This window comes from Balaenoptera borealis, assembly GCF_965194805.1.
Source record: "Balaenoptera borealis genome assembly, chromosome: 12".
NCBI classification, from domain to species: domain Eukaryota; kingdom Metazoa; phylum Chordata; class Mammalia; order Artiodactyla; family Balaenopteridae; genus Balaenoptera; species Balaenoptera borealis.
In genome coordinates, this window is record NC_138869.1 from 69,954,555 (window position 1) to 69,978,526 (window position 23,972).

The 23,972-nt window shown below is 39.6% G+C and overlaps 1 protein-coding gene and 1 long non-coding RNA gene across 16 annotated transcripts in view; one reads left to right on the top strand and one right to left on the bottom strand.

The window, feature by feature from the left end:
- ANKS1A (ankyrin repeat and sterile alpha motif domain containing 1A) overlaps nucleotides 1-23,972 on the top strand; it is a 191,712-nt gene that overhangs the window by 50,728 nt on the left and 117,012 nt on the right. The window lies entirely within an intron of this gene.
- On the bottom strand, nucleotides 10,173-18,489 carry LOC309607069. Its single transcript, XR_014232234.1, has 2 exons — nucleotides 16,060-18,489; nucleotides 10,173-10,239 (listed from the first exon to the last, which is right to left on the bottom strand). It is a non-coding gene; the product is annotated as an uncharacterized lncRNA (long non-coding RNA).

Genomic DNA, 23,972 nt, shown 5'->3' on the forward strand with positions numbered 1-23,972 from the left:
TTAAAATTTATTTATATATTTTTGGCTGCGTTGGGTCTTCGTTGTTGAGCGTGGGCTTTCTCTAGTTGCGGAGAGCAGGGGCTACTCTTTGTTGTGGTACGTGGGCTTCTCATCGCGGTGGCATCTCTTGTTGCAGAGCACGGGCTCTAGGCGCGCAGGCTTCAGTAGTTGTGGCACGTGGGCTTTAGAGCACAGGCTCAGTAGTTGTGGCGCATGGGCTTACTTGCTCCACGACGTGTGGGATCTTCCTGCACCTGGGCTCGAACCCGTGTCCCCTGCATTGGCAGGTGGATTCTTTTTTTTTTTTTTTTTAATAAATTTATTTAGTTTTGGCTGCATTGGGTCTTCGTTGCTGCACACAGGCTTTTCTCTAGTTGGCGTCGATCAGGGGCTACTGTTCGTTGCTGTGCACGGGCTTCTCATTGTGGTGGCTTCTCTTGTCGCAGAGCACAGGCTCTAGGCACGTGGGCTTCAGTAGTTGTGGCACACGGGCTCAGTAGTTGTGGCTCGCGGGCTCTAGAGCACAGGCTCAGTAGTTGTGGCACACGGGATTAGTTGCTCCACGGCATGTGGAATCTTCCTGGACCAGGGCTCGAACCCGTGTCCCCTGCATTGGCAGGCAGATTCTTAACCACTGCGCCACCAGGGAAGTCATTGCCCATTTTAAAAGCGGGTTTGTTTTCCTTCTTTGTTTTTTAATTGAGGTATAATTGACGTATAACATTATATTAGCTTTAAGTGTACACATAATAATTCAATATTTGCATACATTGTGAAATGATCACCACAGTTGTTTTTGTTTTGAAATTAATTAATTAATTTATTTTTGGCTGTGTTGGGTCTTCATTTCTGTGCGAGGGCTTTCTCTAGTTGCGGCGAGCGCGGGCCACTCTTCATCGCGGTGCACGGGCCTCTCACTGTCGCGGCCTCTCTTGTTGCGGAGCACAGGCTCCAGACGCGCAGGCTCAGTAATTGTGGCTCATGGGCCCAGTTGCTCCGCGGCATGTGGGATCTTCCCAGACCAGGGCTCGAACCCGTGTCCCCTGCATTAGCAGGCAGATTCTCAACCACTGCGCCACCAGGGAAGCCCCCCACAGTAAGTTTTGAGGAGCCTCTATACTGTTTTCCATAGTGGGGGTACCAATTTACGTTTCCACCAACAGTGCACAAGGGTTCCCCTTTCTCCACGTCCTTGCCAAAACTTGATGTTTCTTGTTTTTTTGATAATAACCATTCTGACAGATGTGAAGTGATATCTCATTATGGTTTTGATTTGCATTTCCCTGATGATTAGTGGTGTTGAACATCTTTCCATGTGTCTGTTGGCCATCTGTATGTCTTCTTTGGAAAATGTCTATTCAGATCTTCTGTCCATTTTTTAATTAGATTTTTTTTTTATTTTTGGTATTGAATTGTATGAGTTCTTCTATATATTGGATATTAGCCCCTTATCAGATACATGATTTGCAGATGTTTTCTCCATTCAGTAGGTTGCCTTTTTATTTTGTTGATGGTTTCTTTTGGTGTGCAGAAGCTTTTCTTTTTAAAGATTTATTATTATTTATTTAAAAAAAATTTTTTTTTTGGTTGCGTTGGCTCTTAGTTGAGGCATGTGGGATCTTTCGTTGCGGCGCTCGGGCTCTTTGTTGTGGCCCGCGGGCTTCTCTCTAGTTGTGGCCTGCAGGCTCCAGGGCACGTGGGCTCTGTATTTGTGGCGCATGGGCTTAGTTGCCCCACGGCATGTTGGATCTTAGTTCCCTGGCCAGGGATTGAACCCATGTCCCCTGCATTGTAAGGCGGATTCTTTACCACTGGACCACCAGGGAAGTCCCTGTGCAGAAGCTTTTTAATTTGATGTAGTCTCACTTGTTTATTTTTGCTTTTGGTGTCAGATCCAAAAAAATCATCACCAAGACCAACATCAGGGAGCTTACTGCCTATGTTTTCTTTGAGGAGTTTTATGGTTTTGGGTCTTACATTCAACTCTTTAACGCATTTTGAGTTAATTTTTGTGTATGGTGTAAGATAGCGATTCAGTTTCATTCTTTTGTATGTGGCTGTCCAGTTTTCCCAACACCATTTTTGAAGAGATTGTCCTTTCCCCGTTGTATATTCTTGGCTCCTTTGTCATAAATTAATTGGCCATATATACGTGGGTTTATTTCTGGGCTCTCTTATTCTGTTCCATTGATCTATGTGTCTGTTTTTATGCCAATACCATTGTGTTTTGATTACTGTAGCTTTGTAATAATTTGAAATCAGAGTGTATGATGCCTCCGGCTTTGTTCTTCTTTCTCAAGATTGCTTTGGCTATTTGGGGTCTTTTGTGGTTCTGTACAAATTTTAGAATTGTTTTTTCTAATTCTGTGGAAAAAGCCATTGGAATTTTGATAGAGATTACATTGAATCTGTAGATTGCTTTGGGTAGTACGGACATTTTAACAATATTAATTCTTCCAATCTATGAGCACAGAATATCTTTCCATTTGTTTGTGCCTTCAGTTTCTTTCATCAGTGTCTTAAAGTAGTTTTCAGTGTGCAAGTCTTTCACCTCCTTAGTTAAATTTATTCCTAGATATTTTATACTTTTTGATGCAATTGTAAATGAGATTGTTTTCTTAATTTCTCTGTCTGATAATTCATTATTACTGTATAAGAAATGCAAAAGATTTTTGTATATTGATTTTTGTATCGTGGATTGTTTGTTTTCTTAAAAATATTTTATTTATTTATTTATTTTGACTCTGCCGGGTCTTAGTTGCGGCATGTGGGATCTTTGTTGCGGCATGCAGACTACTTGGTTGCGGCGTGCAGACTACTTGTTTGCGGCATGCAGACTCTTTTTTTTTTTTTTTTTATGGTTTGGAAACCTTTCCACATCGAACAGTTGATCTGTCTTATTATCTATTTTATTTTATTTTTTTGGCTGCGTTGGGTCTTCATTGCGATGCGCAGACTTCTCACTGCAGTGCCTTCTCTTGTTGCGGAGCATGGGCTCTAGGCGCGTAGGCTTCAGTAGTTGTAGCACGCAGGCTCACTAGTTGTGGCCCGCGGGCTCTAGAGTGTAGGCTCAGTAATTGTGGTGCACGGGTTTACTTGCTCTGCGGCATGTGGGATCTTTCCGGACCAGGGTTCGAACCCGTGTCCCCTGCATTGGCAGGCGGATTCTTAACCACTGCGCCACCAGGGAAGTCCTGCATGCAGACTCTTAGTTGTGGCAAACTCTTAGTTGCGGCATGCATGTGGGATCTAGTTCCCTGACCAGGGATCGAACCTGGGCCCCTTGCATTGGGAGTGCGGAGTCTTACCCGGACCACCAGGGAAGTCCCTGTTTTCTTATTGTTGAATTATAAGAGTTATTAATATGTTTGGATACATGTCCTTTATCAAATATGTGTTATGCAAAGATTTTCTCCCAATGTGTGGCTTGTCTTTTCTTTCTGTTAACAGTGTTTTTCACAGAGTGGAAGTTTTTAATTCTAATGACGTCCAACTTATCAATTTTTTCTTTCATGGATTGTGCTTTTGGTGTTGTATCTATAGAGTCATTGCCAAACCCAAAGTTACCTAGATTTTATCCTGTGTTATCTTCTAGAAGTTTTATAGTTTTGCATTTTACATTTAGGGCTATGATTCATTTTAAGTTAATTTTCATGAAAGGTATAAAGTTTATGTCTAGATTCATTTTTTTGCATGTGGTTGTCCAATTGTTGCAGCACCATTTTTTGAAAAGTCTAGTCTTTCTCCATTGAATTACCTTTGCTGTTTTGTCAAAGGTCAGTTGACCAAATTTGTGCGGGTCTATTTCTGGGCTCTCTATTCTCTTCCGTTGATCTGTTTGACTTTTCTTTTGCCAGTACCACACTGTCTTGATCACTGCAGCTTTACAGTAAGTCTTGAGGTCCAGTAGCGTCAGTCCTCCAACTTTGTTCTTCTCCTTCAATATTATGTTGGCTATTCTGGATCTTTTGCCTTTCCATATAAACTTTAGAATCATTTTGTTGATATTTACAAAATAACGTGCTGGGATTTTTATGGGGATTGTGTTGAATCTATAAATCAAATTGGGAAGAATTGATATCTTAATAATGTTGAGTCTTCCTGTTTACAAACATGGAATACCTCTTCATTTATTTAGACTTTGGTTTCTTTTATCAGAGTTTTATAATTTTCTTCATATAGGTCTTGTTCATATTTTGTTAGATTTATAATAAATTATTTAATTTTTAGTGCTAATTAATGTAAATAGTATTATGTTTTTCAAATTCTAATTTATAATTCTAATTGTTCATTGCTGGTATGTGAGAAAACAGTTGACTTTTGTATACTAACCTTGTATCCTGTAATCTTGCTATAATTGCTTAGGTCCAGGAGATTTTGTTGTTGTTGTTGCTTCTTCAGGATTTTCTACATAGCAAATTATATCATCTGCAAACAAAGACAGTCTTATTTCTTCCTTCCCAATCTGAATACCTTTTATTTCCTTTTCTTACGGCTTTAGCTAGGACTTCCAGTACCATGTTAAATAGAAGTGGTAAGAGGGGACATCTTTGTCTTGTTTCTGATCTTAGGGGAAAAATATCTAGTTTCTCACTGTTACGTATGATGTTAGCTGTAAGTTTATGTATAGATGTTCTTTATCAAGTTGAAGAAGTTCCTCTCCATTCCTAGTTTTCTGAGAATTTTTATCATGAGTGGGTGTTGGATTTTGTCAAATGCTTTTTCTGCATATGTTGCTATGATCCTATATGATTTTTCTTCTTTATCCTGTTGACATGATGGATTACGTTAACTGGTTTTCAAATGTTGAATCAGAGATATTGGTCTGTCATTTTCTTTTCTTTTAATGTCTTTGTCTGGTTTTAATATTACGTTAATTCTGCCCTCATAGGATGAGTTAGGAAGTGTTCCCGCTGGTTCTATTTTCTGGAGTAGATTGCAGAGAATTGGTATCATTTCTTCAGTGGTTCTTAGAATTCACCAATGTGACCATTTGGGCTGGGTGCTTTGTGTTTTGTAAGGTTATTAATTATTGATTCAGTTTCTTTAATAGATATAGGCCCATTCAGATGCTGTATTTCTTCTTGTGTGAATTTTGGTAGGAATTAGTTCATTTCATGTAATTTACCAAATTTGTGGGCATATTGTTTTTAATATTCTTTTATCTTTTTAAAGCCATGGAATTGGTAGTGATGGCCCCTCTCTCATTTTTTATAGTAGTAATTTGTGTCTTCTCTTTTTTTTTTTCCTTGGTTAGCTCAGCTAGATATTTATCAGTTGCATTGATCTTTCCAAAGAACCAGCTTGGAGTGTGGTATTTTTAGTTCGTATTACAGTTTAGAGTCATAATAAGTCTTGGCTTTGAGTCAGTCTCTAAATTTTTGTCAGTAATTGCTAAGCATACGTGTGCACAAAGGCATACATACATATTAGGAGTCAACACAGAGATATTTGTAGAACTTTTTAGAGTCCATAGACTTTTTAAGGCTTGCATTATTAACAGAATGGTTATATGAAACAATAGTTATTTAAATCAGACTGTTGATTTCGGTAGGTGGTAAATCGAGTAATGTAGATTTAAGGGTCAGGCAGAACAAGTTTTCATGCTGGCTCCTCAGGGTAGCTGTGTGTCCTTGGGCAAGTGGCTTCACCTCTTTTTGGTTTCATCTCTCTGAGCATGTTAAAGTTTATAAAATGCAAGTTCTTTTTTTTTTTTTTAATCTTAGGTTCTATTACTTTATTTATTTATAAATTTATTTTATTTATTTTACTTTTGGCTGTATTGGGTCTTCATTGCTGTGCGTGGGCTTTCTCTAGTGGTGGTGAGCGGGGGTTACTCTTTGTTGTGGTGTGCAGGCTTCTCATTGCGGTGGCTTCTCTTGTTGCAGAGCACGGGCTCTAGGCATGTGGGCTTCTATAGTTGTGGCGCAAGGGCTCAGTAATTGTGGCGCGCAGGCTCTAGAGCGCAGACCCAGTAGCTGTGGCACATGAATTTAGTTGCTCCATGGCATGTGGGATCTTCCTGGACCAGGGCTTGAACCTGTGTCCCCTGCATTGGCAGGCGGATTCTTAACCACTCTGCCGCCAGGGAAGCCCAGAATGCAAGTTCTTATTTCACTATTTAGTATGAAAAATAGAGCGAATACATATTAGGTGTCTAGCATGATACTTAGCTCATAGTAGACTCTCTGTTGTAGTTATTGTACTAAAAGACAACATCTATTAGACTCATTAAAGGCTTTCTGGATGTCTTCATTTTCTAGGCCATCAGTAGATGATAGGGCTTTCCTCTTGTTCTTTGATATATGAAGCTGTATTTCTTCCCATATAGAGGTTTGTTTGTTGTAAATGGCGGTCTCTTGACTTGTACATTTAAAATTTGAGAAGCAAAAAGCTATTTGTGGGAAAGCTGTCCAGTTTGGGAAACTTTTCTTTGTAACCTTCTTTATCAAGTCTTGTATTCCTCAGTTGGTAGATGCTACATGTAGCATGGCCTTGCTTTTTGGCCAGGTGTTTGCTAAGGATCTTAGTCATCCCAAATGAGTGCTTATTTTTGGATTGACTCCAAGGACAGGATATTGAGTGCCTTTTGGGAAAGCTAGAAGAGGAATCTGGCAAATAGAGCAGATTTGGGAGGCTGATTAAATATAGATCTCAATAGAGTCTCTGAGAAAGGCTCTGGGATTAAACTAAATCTAAACATATTACAAATAGGGACAAAGAAAGTGAGAAAACTTGGACTTAGTTAAAACCAACTTTTTGTTGTTGTGTGTGTGTTTTTTCTGTTTTGTTTTAATTTTCCAAAGTAATATGCCTTGTTCAGATATTTTTACTAATGGAAGTGGTTACAGTGCTTATTACTAAATTATGGAGAAATAACTTTAAAAAATTAGTTTAAACAAAAAAGCTTAAGGCAGCAAAATTCAATCTGTCTAACCTGTAAGTATATATTTTCAAAAATAATTGCCATGTTTCTTTCAAGAACAGGATGTAATTGTTAGAAAGGAAATAATCTGCTTGCAGAAGTCACCTTGGCTACACAGAACTAAAGCAGAGAGGAGGTTCTTAATAAAATGATTCTGAGAAGGGAGTGGTTACTTGTATCATAGCTGTCTTGCTTCAGAGTAAATGATGGCGCTTGAATCAGAAGTCTTTGCCGTGGACTGGTTGCCTGGCACGGCAGGGGTTCGCCGCAGGTGGGGGATCACTTGCTGCGTTTTGGAAAGAGTGTATTTTGATTTTGTCAATGGAGGAAGATACTTAAGGCAGTCAAGATCATTTTGGAGGTTATTTCAGGCATAAGGCAGTGACTTTGGAAATGAAGAGGAAGGGACAAATCTGTGAACTGTTTTAGAATGTAGACTATCTGGGATTTGGTAACCCCCCCGTTGACTCATTCACCTCCCTAATCTCACCATCACTTAAACTAGCGGTAGGTCACCATTTTGTACAATTCCTATAATGTGTTCTGAAATCCACCAGCCTTTGAAATCACTGACCTATTTGGTACCCTCCCCTGGGGACTGCTACTGCTGTCATTTGGGCAAGCTTGTTCTTAGCCTCTGTAATTGAAGAGCTCCATTCAGAAGCAAATGGGAATAATTGATTTTCATTCTCCAGAGGCTGGAAAAATCAGAGACCACAGGAGGGTTTTTAAAAAGGAGACCAAACCCAGAAATAAATTTACTCCAGAACCCCTTCTTAAAAGAACTCTCTTAAGAATCTTGTAACCGGAAGCCCATCTCTCTGGAATAGATCTTGCTCGACTTTAAAAAAAAAAAAGTGTGTGTGTGTGCTGTTAAAGGAAAAATTGTTCTGACACTTGTTAAAAGAGTAAGGAAGATTTTCAGACTAGTGCAGTAGGAGTATTGCCATAGGGGAGAGAGACCAGGCTCATCTTCATATACAACAAGGACCAGTGGGGATTTTTGGCCAAAGAGGAGGGTGAGTGAGTCAGTGGATGGAAAATTTCTAAGAGGAGACATCAAGGGTAGGGGGATTCTTGCTAAACTGACCTAACAGGATTCTTGCTATAGGCAGACCAAGGACTTAGACATCAAAGAGGGGGGATGAGGAACTGGATCAGATATCAAGGGTGGGAGAACTCTTGATAAACTTACTTAACAGAATTCTTGCTAAAACTGGGCTGAGCAGGTCAAAGATAGGATGGAGACCAAAGTCAAGGCCTAGTTGAAAAGAGTGTTCAGAGGAGCCTGACTAAAATTTGGTCAAGGAGAGGGGTGTGTGTGTGTGTATGTGTGTGTGTGTGTGTGTGTGTGTGTGTGTTTTATTTGAAAAGTAATACATGCCTCACCTCTAGAACAAATCAGTCTCAACAGTTTGGTATATAGCCTTCCATATGTTAGTATAGGCTTAGAAAAATACACTGTTCTTACAGAAATGAGATCATACTCTACATACTGTTATGCAGGTGCATTTCCCACTTCATATATCTTACATGTTTTTTCATGTCAGCACATATACACTGGTCTCATTCTTTAGAATACTTTGCTTCACTTTAGATATTGATGCCAAACCCTTATATTTTAAATTCCAGTTTATAATTTTTTTCACATAAGTTATCCCATTTATTCCATAAAACAACTCTCTCAGGGTAGGGATAGGACAAGTGACATGTCTACTTTATGTAAAGTTTAGATGATCTACTAGAGATTTTGTAGCTAATACAATGTGTCAAGTCCAGGATTCACTCATATGGGTCAGTTGCATGTGTGAAAAAAAAATTAGATCTTTGACATTCATCTTACAAATTAGCATCATTCAGAATACTGTTTTTGTTGTGATGCTTGGGACATTTAGGAAATATATGTGGTGTGTATTGGACCTAGAATCTGATAATAAATTTCATTTGAGGTGTACATCACTTTTGCATTATTAATTTCTATCTTGAAATTTTGTTATTTTAATTTCCTTAAAACAACAAAATAATCATCTTTAAATACTTTAAGATTAAATGAATTCAGTCAGCTTGTAACTTTCATTATAATGTTGATGCTTTCAGTAGTTACCTTCAGTAACAAGGTTTGTCAGCTAATTGGATTTCTGGAAATGTTAATAGGAGTCTTTTGGTTAACTACCTCTATTCATTTCCCTCTGGGACCCGGTTCCTACCTAGAATATAGTGCCTCTCTTTCAAGACTCTTTATTGGTTTCCTATAACCTCTGGAGAGAAAAAAACGAGTAAGACAGAATGAATGAGGGGCGGGGAAGGTGAAGCAGGGCGGAAATGAAAGTGTATGAGCTGTGGGAAATTCATCTTATTCAGGAATGAGAAAAACAGCTGAGAGAGTGGTTTTCAAGAAGTTGTATATAGCACAGTGTTAAGATTTTGGAGTTAAACCAGTGTCACCCATTCCAGCTCTGTGACTCTGGTTAAGTTATTCATCCCCATACTTGTCAGTTTCCTAGGGTTCCCTTATAGGGTTCTGGTGAGAAGTAAACAGTGAGTTGTTTAATCCACTTAAAGTATACTTGGCTCATAGCAAACATTTAATATTGGCTGTTACTTCCAAGCCTTTTAGACTCAAAATTCCAAGAAAAGGGTCTCAAAGTCTGGATGGAGTAAAGTGACCATATAATTTATTGTCCAGGCCAGGATCCTGTTAATAATTATGCTGGGACAACAGATATAAGCCAGGATTTATGGTTTCCCTAAGTTGGAGGAATCTTTGCCCCCAAATGTGACTGATTAAGGCATCTTGCCTTCCTACCCAGCTCAGTTAAGCCTGTGGACTTTGACAAGCCAAGGAGCAAATCATTCTTAAAAGCTTTTCTGCACGCGTGCGCGCGCACACACACACACACATGCTCTCTCTCTCTCTCTCTCTCTCTCTCTCTCTGTCTGTCTGTCATATACTCATTAAACAATAGAAGAAGCCTTGCTTTTTCTTTCTAGGTAACATGTTACCTTAGAATATGAATCTGCACATATATTCAGACAAATCTGTACAGTATTTTTTACTCAAAAAATAACTTGACAGGATATTTGAGTTCTTAGAAATAGTTTCCATAATCTAAAAAAGTAATTTGCCATAGCCGTCTTTAAATAGCTAGGCCCCCTCATGCTTTTATGTGTAGATTTCTCTTACCTGTGTAGATTTCTCACACCTTTATGTGTAGATTTCTCTTACTGCATGTGCCCGGTGCAGTGCTTTCTTGACAGTGAGGATACGGTGATAAACATAACATATTCCGATCTGCCCGGAAGTTGCTTGTGGTCTAGTGAGAAAGGCAATCAAATAATGACAAATACAGAGCTCTGAACTGAGATCATTTTCATCAAGGCAAAGTACAAGGAGCTCTACAAGTAGCTCATGAAGAGCCCTGCCTGGCCTGGGGAGGAAAGGAAAGAGTTCCCTGAGGAGGAGAGCTTTGCTCAACGCTGAAGGGGAGTTGAAGAGGCAGGATGGAATGGGGGTTGGGGAGGAGGCAGGAGGGAGCCTGACCTTCTAGGAAAGAAGAGCCTGCATGAGGAGTGCAGAAAACTAGGAAATGTTTGCTTTTAAAAGATCACCTTGGCTGCAGTGTGATTACACACCCTTCCCCCTGGTTGCAGAGCCCTTTCATCCCTTTTTCTTGAGAACGGATGCCATTCATCTGAGCGGTCACCCGTGTTCCCTTAGCGTTTGCACAGTTCTCTTATAGAACGAATCACACTGCATTATAATTTTTGCTTCTATGCCTCTGAGGTTCTTTAGGGCAGTGGCTTGGTCTTATTTATTATAAGGAACCTAGAATAGCACAGTGGCTTTTCCCCTCCTTCCCCCTCCCCACAAATATTTGAGTATTTACTCTGTGCCCTGTACTGTGTGCTTGCTGTTTGGGAAGGTGGTACAAGACGGGCACGGTCCCTGCTATCATGGAGCATGCGGTGTGACAGGAGTCAGAATTTTGAACTCGGGAGACCATTTTCATGCAGTTCAGCACTTCTGTGACTTTTCCTGCTGTTGTGGAACAGAAACAGTGAATGCTGGAGTGTTAAGAAGCCAGGCTAAGGTAAATTGAATCAAATAAAAGATAAGGGCCCCCAAAGTAATAGTATAAACGGTGAGGGAAATATGGCTTGTAAAAGTGTGATTATACATTATTGCTCATGACTGCATCGCAGTAAGAGCAGAGCACTCCTGCGGTGGTATCATGTCTCAGGTTGTCACATCCATGTCCATGTTGAGACTGTGCTCCCTCCTGCCACCATTCCCATTCCCCCTTCCCCTTACCAGCGTTGATAAGGAGGCAGTGATTGAAAATAGCAGTTACTGGTGTGAATGTACAAGGTTTCTAACAGTCCCTGCTCTCCAGGAACTTGCTGGTTTGTGTGTATTTGTGGGGGGCGGGGGGGTGGGTATTGTGTGTGCACAGATTGGCAGGAGGGGGGAGAGGGCCTTGCTGGCTTTGTGGAAAGAGGGGGCCATCCTTCCAAGTTTTTTGTGTGAGTTGTGTCACCTGTGAGGTTAAAATGGGGCGTTGCCTTTCCACTGTGTTTCTCTCTCATAAGGGAATAAACCCTTCAAAGTCACTGCCTTTCGTCACATGTTTGAAACACAAAACGCATGGCCACAAAAGCCAAGGTGACCAGAAATATACATTTCATAGTTGACAAGGACTTGTCTAGCCTGACGTGTTGTGTCAGAATCGTTTCTGCACCATCCTTACCAGGGGGCATTTGTACAGACCTGAGTTCTTCTCTGGGAAAGCAGCCACTTCTAGCTCTTAGCTCTGAGCTTCAGGTGTTTCCTCCATATTTCTGATTATTATGCTTATGTTGCTATTTCTTGATGTAAAAATTTTACACATCTTCTATCAGTCTTTGTTATGGAAGAGCAGGGTTTAGCTTTCTTGCACTCTCTCGGTCCACTGCCTCCCCCTTCATCCTTCAGATATATCACAATTTTTAGTTACATCAGTATCTAATGTTTATGTTTATATTATTATGGCTATTAATATTATTCACCTGCTGAACCAATTAATATACTCCAATCTTTTTTCTTTTTTTCTCATTCTGCCTCTCTTGTTGGTTTTCTGAGTTTCCTATGTCCAGCTCACTCTTAATCCCCAAAATAGAACCATACTTTTAAAATCCCTAAATATTCTTTTCCACATTCCAGGCAGACCCATCAGTTGATCTTGTCAGTTTTATTTTCTCCCACAGATGCCAAAGCCCTGCATCCTCCAGCGATGGTTGGGTATTTCTGAGGCTTGCTGCGCACTTGATTCCCTTTGCCTTTTTTTGTCCCGTTTCCTGGATGCCTGTCTTCCTCTTTCTTGGTTTGCTCATTTATTTGGTAGGGCACATCCTCCAGTCACTTCCTGATAAAAGGGTGTGTGGGAGGTAAAATTTAAGACTCTGCATGTCTAAAAATATCTTTATTCTCTGTTTATACTTGACTGATTCTTTGTCTGCCATAGAATTCAAGGTTGGAAATCACTTCACCTTCGAATTTTGAAAGCATTGCTCCTTTGTCTTATGGCTTACAGAAACGAAAGCCATAAGACTTTTTGAAAGTCTTGAAATTATGGAAAATTCTGATGCCAGTCAGTCCTTTGTATGCAAACTGTTTTTCCTCTGTGGAGACTGTATTCTCTTTATCCCATGTATTCTGAAATTTCACAGTGTGCCTTGGGATGGGTCTTTTAAAAAATTATTTATTGTACTAAGTATAAGATGGACTCTTTGAACTGGAAGTTCATATCCTTCAGTTCTAGGAAAATTTAAGTTATTTCTTTGATAATTTTCTCCTCTCCTCTTTCTCTCTTTCTCTGGAACTCTTGGTCCTCTAATTTTCTTATCTTTTCTCTGGAATTTCCTATCTCTTTTTTGGTTCCATTTTCTGAAGGATTTACTGAGCTTTATCATCTAGCTCTGTATTTATATTTATATTTCTACTGTAATTTTTTTTTAAAACTTATTTTATTTATTTATTTTTGGCTGCGTTGGGTCTTTGTTGCTGTGCGCGGGCTTTCTCTAGTTGCAGCGAGCGGGGGCTACTCTTCATTGCGGTGCGCGGGCTTCTCATTGCGGTGGCTTCTCTTGTTGCAGAGCACGGGCTCTAGGCGCACGGGCTTCAGTAGTTGTGGCACGCGGGCTTCAGTAGTTGTGGCACATGGGCTCAGCAGTTGTGGCTCACAGGCTCTAGAGCGCAGGCTTAGTAGTTGTGGCTCATGGGCTTAGTTGCTCCACGACATGTGGGATCTTCCCGGACCAGGGCTCGAACCCGTGTCCCCTGCATTGGCAGGCGGATTCTTAACCACTGTGCCACCAGGGAAGTCCCACTACTATAATTTTTTAATTTCCAAAAGCTTTACACTGATTGTTCCAATTTTTTCTAATCCAATTCTTGTGTGATAATAAGCTTTTTTGGTTGAGGTTTTATTTGGTTCCTTAGAGTCCCTTTATTCTGTTTGTTTTGTGCTCTCTCTTTTCATGTTGAATGCTCTCCTCAAATGTATGGTGATCCTTTGTTGTCGTTTTAATTTAAAAGTGAGACACCAAAAAAGCCGATTGGATGGTCTATATAGAGGTGGGATGAACTTGTCAGGGATAGGTTTTATATGCTCTATGTAGGGTGTTTGGGCAGGAATCCACCTGCTTTGTTGGGGAATCCCTGGAAGTCAGCATCTATTGAACCTTTCTGTGGAGTCATTTGGTTTCTACAGGAAAAAATCTTCTAACCTTCTGTTTGCAAGTGGAGGGTAGGGCTCTTAGCATGTTGGGAGCCAAGTGCGTGAGCAGGTCTGGAACCTCGTCCTTCAGGATGTAAACTTCCTTTTAGGGCCTCTGTTTTCGGTACAGTGCCTCTTCCTAACTTCTGCTGTTCCTAAAGTCCCTGGGTTTAGAGCCCACCTGGTTCAGTTTCTTCGCAAAATAAATCCACCTTCTGCCTGGGTGCAGGGGTAATAGTCTACTGGCTGCCCTGGATGTGACTGGGGACCTGGTGGGCTAATGCTGCTGCATACAGAATTTGTATCAAGTCCTCGTTTTCAGCCCCTCCTCATCTCTGGTCTCCTGTGCCACCAGGTACTTCTAATCACCGACCCTTCCCAGGGTGCTTGTGTGAATTGGCATCCCCTTCTCTGGATGCAGGGACTCACTTTCTCAGCTTTGCTAATTTATCTACTTTTCATCTTCCAAAAATGTTGACATTTTATGTTCACTGTTATCCTTCTCGTATTCTTTTTTTGTTTGTTTTTACTCTCATTTTAGTGGGTTTCAGGATTGAGCAGAAATAAAAATACATGTTCAGTTTTTCCCAGTCAACTAGAATTCCTTTGGCATTGTTTTGGGGGTTTCTTGTCTGATGGTTTCATGTCTGTAAGTTGTGTCTTTCTCCAAAGATCACAAGCTTCTTTGACAATGGGAATGGTTTCCTAGACTCCTTATTATCTCTCCTTTTACCCTCAACAGTTAATTATGTAGAAATCATTTTAGTAAGGATGTGTCAAATTCATTTGAGTAAAATGAAGTCTTTTTAAAATTAGACTGACTTTGGACAATGTTTCCTTCTGTTGGAAAACTGCCAGTCCTTCCTGAGGTTCAGAGATAAATCTGCCTTTGCAAGGATAACTAAAAGGATAACTAAAAGAGGAAAACAGAGAAGGCCTTTGGCAGAAAAAAGCTGATGAGACAAACTCCTGTTTAGACCTTGATGATTTAATGAAGAATTGATGGAGAGCTGCCCAGAACCTCTCTTCCCCCTCAAGTTTGTTGCCGTTGCTCCCTCTTCACAGAGTCAGGGATGGAGCAGGCCCTTTTCCGACTTGGTGTTCTGAGAGTCTTTGACTTCCTGAGAACTAATGCGGGAGGAGACCCACAGAGCTGCAAGGTTTTTTTTTGTTTTTTTAAAAAATAAATTTATTTATATTTGGCGCATTGGGTTTTTGTTGCTGCTCGCGGGCTTTCTCTAGTTGCGGCGAGTGGGGGCTACTCTTTGAGGTGCGCGGGCTTCTCATTGTGGTGTGCGGGCTTCTCATTGTGGTTTGCGGGCTTCTCATTGTGGTGGCTTCTCTTGTTGCGGAGCACGGGCTCTAGGCATGTGGGCTTCAGTAGTTGTGGCACGTGGGCTCAGTAGTGGTGGCATATGGGCTCAGTAGTTGTGGCTCACGGGCTCAGTAGTTGTGGCTCACGGGCTCTAGAGCACAGGCTCAGTAGTTGTGGTGCACGGGCTTAGTTGCTCCGTGGCATGTGGGATCTTCCCAGACCAGGGCTCGAACCTGTGTCCCCTGCACTGGCAGGCGGATTCTTAACCACTGAGCCACCAGGGAAGTCCCTCCAAGTTGTTGTGTCTCAACAGTTAAGGTCAAGAGCCTGAATAAACTAGAAGGAATATGCATTAGAAGTCAGACGTGGGATTTTGTTTCAGTTCCACGTTAATTAGCTATATGGCAATCAGTAAGTCATTTGGACTTCAGTTTTCTTACCTGTAAGATGGAAATAGCAACATGTATTCCCTACTTTATAATATCATTGTAAGGGCAACATACATGTTTGTCAGCATTTGAGCATATTGTCATTTTAAACTAACCATGTAACCATGGTGTTCCAGACCCTCATCTGCCTATTGACTGGACATCTACACATGGGAGTCCAAATTAATTTCAGCCTCAGCTAATCCAAAACAAAACTCCCGGTGCCTCCTCCCCTCCCCTGCCTCATACTGCCACAATCCCAAAACAAAGCAACACTGGTTTTCCTCCTCAAATTACTCTCTCATTAGCCACTAAATTGTTCACACACACCCGCCCCCCACCCCATTTGGTCACCAGATCCTGTCTTTTCTATTGAATCTGTCCTTTTTTCTCAGTGCTCCTTACCACTGCCTTTGTTCGGGTCCTTATTTCATGCCTGAATTGCTAACTTCTAGCTGGGCTCCCTGGATCTAGTCACACACTTCTTCCAGTCTATCATCTATACAAATGCTTAGCATAATGATTTTTTTTCAAATTCTGAAATAATTAAAACCATCAACAGTATGGTGAATAACAAATTCACTGTCTAAGTTCCCACTTCCCAGCTGTCAACAGAAGGATTTTTGTAAAACTTACATCTGATCATTCCCTGCTTGAAACTTTCAGTGGCACACAGGACCCTTCATGACCTGGCTCTGCCTGCCTCTCCATCCTCGCACTCACCATCATGCTCCAGCCACTCACAAGTACTTGCACTTGCCCCAGTTTGCTGGGACTACTCAGGAGACCTTGAATTGGGGCGTTTCCTCCTTGTTTCTCCTGGCTGGCTGATTCCATCTAAGCTTTAAAGGCTCAGCTTAAGTGTCTCATCTTCTGCAAAGCCTCCCTTATTCCCATTTCCCCGTGAGCCATGCTTTGCATACTTCCCAGAATTCACACACTGTGTCGTCATTTGTTTACTTGTCTGACTTCCCCACTCTCCTCAAGGGTGGAGACTATAACACTCTGGCGTATGGAAGATAGTGCCTAAACATTTATTCAGTTGAACTGGATTGAACACTCTGCCAGCCCATTGAGATGCCATTACTTGTCTGTGTGAAGTAAGCAGTTAGGTAACTGGACAACATGAAGCAAGCTTGCTGACAGCTAAGAGCCACTGTAGGATATCGTTTAGTCCTGATCCCACAGAGTAGTCACAGATGAAAGTGGACTGGCCACTTTGGTTCCAACTTATGGTTCTTCTGTCTCTGTGTTTTATGTAAAGATATCTCAGATGCAGTATGCTTACATGTCCCATCAAGAGATTGTTGCCATTTTTAATGGATAGAGAGTAGCAGGTTCGTTACACTACACAGAGATCATGTCACACTGGGGTCGCAGGTTAGGAAAAACCGAATGTTAGAAGTTGCAAACTGGTGGCCCTGGGCAGTTCCTTGCACAGTGCTGTGCTCTTGGAAACATGAAGGATTCCCTTAAAGGGCTTAAAATACATAGTATGGAAGTGCAGCATAAAGAATTCAGTGTGGTCCAAGGTCAAATGTAATCAGTGCTGTGGTGATGGTGCACTAAATGTTTAGGGATCTCCTGTACCTTTTTTTTTTTTTCCCTGGTGCTCTGTGCTCTGCTTTTGTTTGTCAGTGATCAGCCCTTTGGTACTTACTGCTTTAGAGAAACCTAATAGGACAGCTGTGATAGGGAGGAAGGCCTAGATTGTAAATAGCTCTTTTCTTGGGCTGCCAAAAAGGAAGAAACTTGGGTGGAGGGGGATGTTACTACCATCCTGTCTGAAGCTAAAATTCCAAGCAGAGAGATGACAGTTCTCCATCTTCATTTAGGTTTTATTTAATATATTCCCCATTCCCCCCAATTTTTCCACATGGGCATTTAGAAGAAATGCTAGTTAGAGAAAAAGGAGGGGGAAAGGCCTTACCCAGTTGGGAAAGTTGCAGCTTTATGCAGGAAAGTGCTTATCTTTCTGCCTTGTCTTTTCGAATTGTTTTGAGGTAGTTTTAGTGCTGGTATGGGATATCCAAACTTAATCACCTCTAAACCGGAGACATGGAAGTAAAAGTTAGAAAATGACAGAGGGCTTGCTCAGTTCTGCCTTTTTGTTAAAAGCAAGGGCAGTTTAAATCTCAGTTTTAAGGTTACTTTGGGACCTGGATTGAGATGGTTGAAGAGGTAGCAGATTCCTAATGCAGTACTAGGAGCTGACAGACCTGAGCTCCCAGCTGCTTTAACTGGTGTTACTATTCCCTTTTTCCCAATTCCTCTTGTTTATTCCAGTCATCTTGCTATTGTGTGCGACCTTGTATGACTGCATCTTCACTTTGTCTTGTCATCCGGTTAGATCACAAAGTCCCTGTTTGGCCAAAGGCCAAGAGCACCATAAATGGGAGTTTTGGATCTGCCACTGATTTGGCTTGTAATTTGGGGCAAATAATTTGTTTTTGGATTTTAGTGTCACCTAGTTTATAATAGAATGATGATTTTTTGTCTTGTGGGGCAATTTGAAACTAAGTATGAAAATTGTACCTCTTAGATTTTCCAGATCTGTTTCACTTTCCATCGTTCTATTCATTGTCAGACACAGGTAAATCATTTTTGGTTTAGGAAATGAGGTATAAATGTGACAAAGAGATCATTGCTTTTAACTCTTTGTTTGGAAGGTGCTATAGGAATCCAAGCTTAATGGAGGATGGGGACACCAGGAAGAAACTCAAGCTCCTGACCTTGTCACCAGCTTCCTTAATTGACAAGGAACAAATAATGTAGCTGTCAGAGTACACATGTCCTCTCTTTTCACTTAAAATTTATCTTAAGCTTTTAAGCCAAATACCTACGTGCTTATTAAAGTGACCCATGTCACACATATACAACCATTTATTATTAACATTTCATGTTTTTCTCTTCTTTTCCCTGTACATAGGTTCCTTCCCCTCTTTAAAAAAAAATATTCTAAAAAGACTACTACATGAATGTATTCACACTGTGTTTTACATAGTGTGGTAGAATACAGAGCAGAACGTGAAATTCCCCCGTCACCACTCTGTGGTGCCTCCGCGACACATGTGTGCGTGTGTGTGTGTGCATGTGTGTACTTATAAAATGAGGGCTCATCTTTTGAATATTATACAATGACTTCTTTTTTTCACTTTGCTGTAACACAGCATATCTTATAAAATCTTTCCACGTCAGGACACATAAGTCCAACTTGTTGTCTTTTCTTTCCTTTGTTGTTGTTGTTAACTGTTATGTAATAATTCATTTTATTGGGGTACCTGGTATTTAACTCCCTACCTATAGGTGGACGTTAAGTTTGTAGTTCTTACTCTTAACAGTGGATCAGTCCTGAACAAGGATGTGTCTTTGTGCGCATGTACAAGCATTTCTGTTGGATAGCTGCCTGGAAGTGGAGATGCTGGCCCAGAGTGAATGCCTATTTTTGGTTTTGGTGGGTGCTGCCAAATTGTCTTCCCAGAGGAATTCACCAATTTAAACTCATACCAGTGGTATTTAAGAGTGTTTGTTTCCCTGATCTTTACAAGCGTTTTATAGTGTCATTATTTTCATTTTTGTCAGTCTGATAGGTGAAAAGTGGTATGTGATTATTTTAATTGGCATTCTTCTAGGTTGTGTTTCTGTAGATCTAGCCTTGTCTGATTTCTGCCTTTTAGGAATCCCTCAACATTCCCAGTTACTTGATAACATTTTTTCTTATTTTCTTAGGCTGAATCTCTCTATCTATTTTATGTCCATCAATTATCTGTGGTGTAGGGTGGGAATCGTTTCACTTCATACAACTTTACACAGGAGGTGGGGTAAACTTGTGCACTCAATCCACAATCCTGATAAATGTCTCTCATATATATTTTTTCTCTACAGTATTTACAATTTTCTTTCTTTTTTCTCCTTAGCATTATATTGTAATCTCTATTCTGTCTTATTACATAGCAATATAAATAGTATATAATATTCTATGTGTCTCCACCTTAGTTATCATAGTCATTTCTCTGTTGATAGACTTTTGGGCTATTTCTAAAATTTTATTGTTATAAATAATGCTGCTTCCAACATCTGTGTATAAAGGCTCTGGGCCCAGATGGTTTTACTGGTGATTTTAATTTTAGTGCTCTATGTCAGTGATTCCTGAATATAGAAATGCATAGATAGCTGCCCAGGTGATCTGTGACTTAAACCTAATACTGATATCACCCAATAACGATAGCACAAAAAGCAAAAACTTCAGACCAGCTTCCTTTATGAATGCAGATGTGAAAATGATAAGTAAAATACTCTCAAGTAGAAGTCACTGATATGGCCCTAATGGATAATGGCCAAATAAGGTTTATTCCAGGAATGAAAAAATGGCTCAATATTAAGAAAGCTATTGATAACATTTTAGTTGGTTCACTGTGAAAAACTATGATATTATCCATAGATGCAAAAAAGTATTTAAACTAAACAGTATTTCTTTTTTTTTTTTTTTAAGATTTTTAGAAATTTCTTGTAATGTCTGAAACATTTATATTAACATATTTCCATACATATTTCCATACACATACAAATATAAGATTTTTAGAAATTTCATGTAATGTCTGAAACATTTATATTAACATATTTCCATACAAATAACCCAATGAAAGTTTAGTATTAGTTGTTTTGTTTGTTTTTTTATACTGCAGGTTCTTATTAGGCATCAATTTTATACACATCAGTGTATACATGTCAATCCCAATCGCCCAATTCAGCACACCACCATCCCCACCCCACCGCAGATTTCCCCCCTTGGTGTCCATATGTCCGTTCTCTACATCTGTGTCTCAACTTCTGCCCTGCAAACTGGCTCATCTGTACCATTTTTCTAGGTTCCACATACATGCATTAATATACGATATTTGTTTTTCTCTTTCTGACTTACTTCACTCTGTATGACAGTCTCTAGATCCATCCACGTCTCAACAAATGACTCAATTTCGTTCCTTTTTATGGCTGAGTAATATTCCATTGTATATATGTACCACAACTTCTTTATCCATTTGTCTGTTGATGGGCATTTAGGTTGCTTCCATGACCCGGCTATTGTAAATAGTGCTGCAATGAACATTCGAGTGCATGTGTCTTTTTGAATTACGGTTTTCTCTGGGTATATGCCCAGTAGTGGGATTGCTGGGTCATATGGTAATTCTATTTTTAGTTTTTTAAGGAACCTCCATATTGTTCTCCATAGTGGCTGTATCAATTTACATTCCCACCAACAGTGCAAGAGGGTTCCTTTTTCTCCACACCCTCTCCAGCATTTGTTGTTTGTAGATTTTCTGATGATGCCCATTCTAACAGGAGTGAGGTGATACCTCGTTGTAGTTTTGATTTGCATTTCTCTAATAATTAGTGATGTTGAGCATCTTTTCATGTGCTTCGTGGCCGTCTGTATGTCTTCTTTGGAGAAATGTCTATTTAGGTCTTCTGCCCATTTTTGGATTGGGGTGTTTGTTTCTTTAATATTGAGCTGAATGAGCTGTTTATATATTTTGGAGATTAATCCTTTGTCCGTTGATTCATTTGCAAATATTTTCTCCCATTCTGAGGGTTGTCTTTTCGTCTTGTTTATGGTTTCCTTTGCTGTGCAAAAGCTTTGAAGTTTCATTAGGTCCCACTTGTTTATTTTTGTTTTTATTTCCATTACTCTAGGAGGTGGATCAAAAAAGATCTTGCTGTGATTTATGTCAAAGAGTGTTCTTCCTATGTTTTCCTCTAAGAGTTTTATAGTGTCCAGTCTTATATTTAGGTCTCTAATCCATTTTGAGTTTATTTTTGTGTATGGTGTTAGGGAGTATTCTAATTTCATTCTTTTACATGTAGCTGTCCAGTTTTCCCAGCACCACTTATTGAAGAGACTGTCTTTTCTCCATTGTATATCTTTACCTCCTTTGTCATAGATTAGTTGACCATAGGTGCGTGGGTTAATCTCTGGGCTTTCTATCTTGTTCCATTGATCTATGTTTCTGTTTTTGTGCCAGTACCATATTGTCTTGATTACTGTAGCTTTGTAGTATAGTCTGAAGTCAGGGAGTCTGATTCCTCCAGCTCCATTTTTTTCCCTCAAGACTGCTTTGGCTCTTCGGGGTCTTTTGTGTCTCCATACAAATTTTAAGATGATTTGTTCTAGCTCCGTAAAAAATGCCATTGGTAATTTGATAGGGATTGCGTTGAATCTGTAGATTGCTTTGGGTAGTATACTCATTTTCACAATGTTGATTCTTCCAATCCAAGAACATGGTATATCTCTCCATCTGTTGGTATCATCTTTAATTTCTTTCATCAGTGTCTTATAGTTTTCTGCATACAGGTCTTTTGTCTCCCTAGGTAGGTTTATTCCTAGGTATTTTATTCTTTTTGTTGCAATGGTAAATGGGAGTGTTTCCTTAATTTCTCTTTCAGATTTTTCATCATTAGTGTATAGGAATGCAAGAGATTTCTGTGCATTAATTTTGTATCCTGCAACTTTACCATATTCATTGATTAGCTCTAGCAGTTTTCTGGTGGCAGTTTTAGGATTCTCTATGTATAGTATCATGTCATCCGCAAACAGTGACAGTTTTACTTCTTCTTTTCCAATTTGTATTCCTTTTATTTCTTTTTCTTCTCTGATTGCCGTGGCTAGGACTTCCAGAACTATGTTGAATAATAGTGGTGAGAGTGGACATCCTTGTCTCGTTCCTGATCTTAGAGGAAATGCTTTCAGTTTTTCACCATTGAGAATGATGTTTGCTGTGGGGTTGTCATATATGGCCTTTATTATGTTGAGGTAGGTTCCCTCTATGCCCACTTTCTGGAGAGTTTTTATCAGAAATGGGTGTTGAATTTTGTCAAAAGCTTTTTCTGCATCGATTGAGATGATCATATGGTTTTTATTCTTCAATTTGTTAATATGGTGTATCACACTGATTGATTTGCATATATTGAAGAATCCTTGCATCCCTGGGATAAATCCCACTTGATCGTGGTGTATGATCCTTTTAATGTGTTGTTGGATTCTGTTTGCTAGTATTTTGTTGAGGATTTTTGCATCTATATTCATCAGTGATATTGGTCTGTAATTTTCTTTTTTTGTAGTGTCTTTGTCTGGTTTTGGTATCAGGGTGATGGTGGCCTCATAGAATGAGTTTGGGAGTGTTCCTTCCTCTGCAATTTTTTGGAAGAGTTTGAGAAGGTTGGGTGTTAGCTCTTCTCTAAATGTTTGATAGAATTCACCTGTGAAGCCATCTGGTCCTGGAGTTTTGTTTGTTGGAAGATTTTTAATCACAGTTCCAATTCCATTACTTGTGATTGGTCTGTTCATATTTTCTGTTTCTTCCTGGTTCAGTCTTGGAAGGTTATACCTTTCTAAGAATTTGTCCATTTCTTCCAGGTTGTCCATTTTATTGGCATATAGTTGCTTGTAGTAGTCTCTTAGGATGCTTTGTATTTCTGTGGTGTCTGTTGTAACTTCTCCTTTTTCATTTCTGATTTTATTGATTTGAGTCCTCTCCCTCTTTTTCTTGATGAGTCTGGCTAATGGCTTATCAATTTTGTTTATCTTCTCAAAGAACCAACTTTTAGTTTTATTGATCTTTGCTATTGTTTTCTTTGTTTCTATTTCATTTATTTCTGCTCTGATCTTTATGATTTCTTTCCTTCTGCTAACTTTGGGTTTTGTTTGTTCTTCTTTCTCTAGTTTCTTTAGGTGTAAGGTTAGATTGTTTACTTGAGATTTTTCTTGTTTCTTTAGGTAGGCTTGTATAGCTATAAACTTCCCTCTTAGAACTGCCTTTGCTGCATCCCATACGTTTTGGGTTGTCGTGTTTTCATTGTCATTTGTCTCTAGGTATTTTTTTTATTTCCTCTTTGATTTCTTCAGTGATCTCTTGGTTATTTAGTAACGTATTGTTTAGCCTCCATGTGGTTGTCTTTTTTACGTTTTTTTCCCTGTAATTCATTTCTAATCTCATAGCGTTGTGGTCAGAAAAGATGCTTGATATGATTTCAATTTTCTTAAATTTACTGAGGCTTGATTTGTGACCCAAGATGTGATCTATCCTGGAGAATGTTCCGTGCACACTTGAGAAGAACGTGTAATCTGCTGTTTTTGGATGGAATGTCCTATATATATCAATTAAATCTATCTGGTCTATTGTGTCATTTAAAGCTTCTGTTTCCTTATTTATTTTCATTTTGGATGATCTGTCCATTGGTGTAAGTGAGGTGTTAAAGTCCCCCACTATTACTGTGTTACTGTCGATTTCCTCTTTTATAGCTGTTAGCAGTTGCCTTATGTATTGAGGTGCTCCTATGTTGGGTGCATATATATTTATAATTGTTATATCTTCTTCTTGGATTGATCCCTGGATCATTATGTAGTGTCCTTCCTTGTGTCTTGTAACATTCTTTATTTTAAAGTCTATTTTATCTGATATGAGTATAGCTACTCCAGCTTTCTTTTGATTTCCATTTGCATGGAATATCTTTTTCCATCCCCTCACTTTCAGTCTGTATGTGTCCCTAGGTCT